Below are 3724 nucleotides of genomic sequence, written 5' to 3'. Positions count from 1 at the left end.
CCCCCCCCCCCCAACGATTTGAAGTGTAGGAATTTTTTAGTGGTTTCATTTTTATTGTGGAGAAGATAAATCCAAATATAACGGGTAAAGTCATCAATAAACAGTAAGTTGTATTTATAAGGTTGTGTAGATAGAGTGGGAGAAGGTCCACATACATTGGAATGAATCAACTTAAGTGGAAATGATGACGTAGAGCTAGGAACTGAAAATGAGAACTTATGGCTCTTAGCTACATGACAAGAGTTAACGATGTAATTGCTGAGAAGGCATAAGAGTGGAAATCTGGATGCTATGGTGAATTGCTTTTTCAGCGATGGGTGGCCAATTCTTTGATGCCAAAGCTGTGGAGTGTGTTAGACGGAGGCGATGGCAAAATTTGTAGGTGGCTGCGAGGAGAGAGGATGATGCACCGGATAGAGGCCTCGAACACATGGACCTTTAAATATTGGCTTATTGGCCTTGAGATCAGTAATTTGATTACCACCGTATGTGAAGGTAACAGTGCAGGAATTAGCTTGGGTTAATTTGTGAGGAGAGATGAGATTGTACGCTAGATTTGGAATGTGATGAAGGTTAGCGAGGGTGAGCTTACATTGAGGAGTTGGTAGGATCCGTTGCCCGATCTGGGCATGGGAAGTTGCTGCCCTTTCCTAACCGAGATATCTCCTTGGTGGACTTGGGCATGTTGAATATGATTCAGTTTAGCCGTCTTATGCTTGGTGGCACTGCTACCAAGATTCCACTTGCTGTCTGTTGGCTCGGCATTTTTGGTAAGCAAGGTCGGTGGGGTTTGATAGGATTTGTCGTGAGAGTACCAGCATTTTGCGATAGATTTGACATACTGGAGATGGGCGGTTGCTTCAGTTGGAATTGGGGTTGAGTTGATTTGAGCGAGATGAGAATGCATTCATGTTTCCTTTTGTCGAGGATATGACGGTGCAGTTTTTGCCGCGTCTGCAAGGTGCAAATAGGGCCGTGGTGTTGGTCGTTTCCTTGATAGCTTCATTTGCTAGGTTAACTTCTTTGCTGCACAGTTAAGCGTAGAGATTGTCTACAGAGATTGAATGATGGTTGGTACGGATAGCGGTTTTGAATGCATGATAAGCGGATGGTAGGCCGTTTTAGAGAAGCTCTTGCGACTGCAAGAATGTCGACCATTGCCTTGACTTCCGAAAGGTATTGATTCATGTTTTTGTTTGCCATGCTTAGGTTGTGAAGTTCGTTCTTTAGCTCGGTGATACAAAAAATAAAGAAATACATAAACACAGCACTCCTTCTTATGCATATATTTTTAATATTAAAGTGTTATGAATATAAACATTAAACTTTTGGTGTTAGATATGTAAATTCATGAAAATTATGTTATGTATGTAAATTTTCTTGAACTATTTAATGACCAAGTCTGCTTAAATAATAGCATTCTTCTGATCTGCCTTTTGTTTCTGCCCGTTCCAGACATTTACTCGTAGATCGTTTGTGTTAACTGCTATCTGAAGGGCGCCTGCAGTTTCACCAGCAGGTAATTGAGAAACCAGAAACCTGGAAGCTTGTAATAGGAGGATAGGTAACAGCTGATATTTGCTTTATGTTTTTTTTTTCTTTCTTGTTATTGTTATTTATTTAAATGAGATTATTTAGAGAGCATTTGTTTAAATCGTGAAATTATTTCAATTTTAGTCTCATAATCCGAAGCCTTAATTTCAGTCTGTCTTGGCTGAATGGTACTGTATTTTCTTATTATTAATTATCTATATTAGTTAAAATGCTGGCATATATTAAACTCTTTTGTAAGGGAGCTATCTTTTTTTTTTTTTTAATAGGAGGATTTACATACGTACTTACCAGTCAATTCCCATGCATTTACGTATTTAATTTTCAAATTTTTACGTATTTGTCATCTTATCTATGCATTAATTTTTTAATTTTACACGTATGCCACCTTATCTATGCATGAAAAGGTGTTCCACTTTTATATTTAAATTTGATTTTGGAAAGTTGCTGTGGCATTGTATTTTGGACGGCCGGCTCTAGGAGAAAAATTTGCATACGGATACTGTACGTAGAACTGCGTACGGTCTCCAATCACAACCATCCATTTTTAACTTCTTTTAAAAAAAATTAATAAAAGTGGGACCCACTGTCGTACAGGTTTTGTTTGGATGAGTTTTGATGTGCGACTGTGATCGGAGAGCTGCGTACGCTCTCTGTATGTAATTTTTTTTCCGGCTCCGGATTGAATCCTAGTTCGTATGCGTATGGAATTTCATTTTCCCGATTTTTATGAGGAGATGTTTGTATATATGAATAATTAAAAATATTTATTTTTTTAGATGATGATAAATAAGTCATGAATTGTAAACCTTCTCAATGTTTTAATGCAATAATACCTTTGGTATGTATGCAAATATTCATAAATTTAAATCAAATAATCTCTTTTAATTTTTAATAATTTTTATATAAAAGCATTTTGATAATAAATCTATTATTATTAAATTTGGGTCTAACTATTTTGACCCATAATTTTTTTGTTAGTTGAGTATCATGTGAGGATAAATTCAAATTCAATTAATATTTTATGTAATTCTTATGAAATTATATATATATATATATATACAATACTTTAATTTTTATATTTAGGTTCATCAACACGTTTGATATCACGTAAAAGTATCATTCCATTAAATTTATGTACAAAATTTAAATTATAAAATCATTTATGAATATAAAGTTAAAATATAAGTTTTTTAACGTAATATAATATATAAAAATTTATTTAAATATAATATTATATTAAACTAAAAAATCAATATCTATAATTTATCATGGTAAAGCATTTTATCAGAATTATTTAAGCTTTTCTTTTCCGCCTATATCTAAATAAAACATAATAAACTTTCTTTTAAAATTCACATGCTCTACAATTTTTACGTATTTACATCTCTAACATTCAAACTTCAAATATTTTCATTCATAGAATTGCTGGGTATGTATGTAAATTTCCCAAATTTAAATATTTATATAAATATACCTGCTGGCAGCTCAGAACGTCACCCCAACGCCGGTAGAATACAGCAGTGGCTTCCCGCCGGCGACCTTATTCATATACAATGCGAGTCCGCTGGACTCAATCACCCGACTGTATACACCAAGTCGACTCACCAGCTTCTCTCCCACTACTCAGCGGCTGAGTTCGCCGGAGTTGGAGTAGGAGAAGGTTTTGGTGGTGGAGGTGGGGAAGGTGGGGATTTTATGGAGGGGGACATCTTCTTTAAAAAAAAGAAGAGTTTTGATTTTTTGTTGTTTGGTATAGAGCAAAACTGATGTTAGGAATAGTTTGAGTCCACCATCAGCCACCGCCTCTTTCTTTGGGTGAAGTCTGTTACGGAGTCATAACATGCATTGTAGAATTATAGTATATGCTCGTGTTTGACTCATTTATATTTAGAGCTCAAAAAATGTGTTCGTGTTCAACTCATTTGCTTAGCGAGTCGAATACAAGCTCTTAACGAACAAATAGTCGTTTTGACAACCCTAATCATGAGCGAGTCGAATACAAACTCTTAACGAACAAATAGTCGTTTTAACAACCCTAATCATGTAGTCATAAGATGTTAATGATTGGGGCAATATTTAAAACATCATTTGAATCTAATTTAATAATTTTTATTCTATTTTCTTCATTAATACTTTTAATTGATTATAAATCTTTGTAGCCTTGTAGTCA

At 34.7% G+C, this 3724-nt stretch overlaps 1 pseudogene; it reads left to right on the top strand.

Annotated features, from left to right (window-relative positions):
• The window catches only part of LOC110022314, a 24480-nt pseudogene extending 22697 nt beyond the window's left edge, over positions 1-1783 (top strand).
• Positions 1784-3724: the final 1941 nt, after the last annotated feature.

The sequence above is a fragment of the Phalaenopsis equestris genome, unplaced genomic scaffold, assembly GCF_001263595.1.
Source record: "Phalaenopsis equestris unplaced genomic scaffold, ASM126359v1 Scaffold000180, whole genome shotgun sequence".
Lineage (NCBI taxonomy): Eukaryota > Viridiplantae > Streptophyta > Magnoliopsida > Asparagales > Orchidaceae > Phalaenopsis > Phalaenopsis equestris.
The sequence above is the reverse complement of the archived record's forward strand: the minus strand, read 5'-3'. Positions and strand labels throughout refer to the sequence as shown.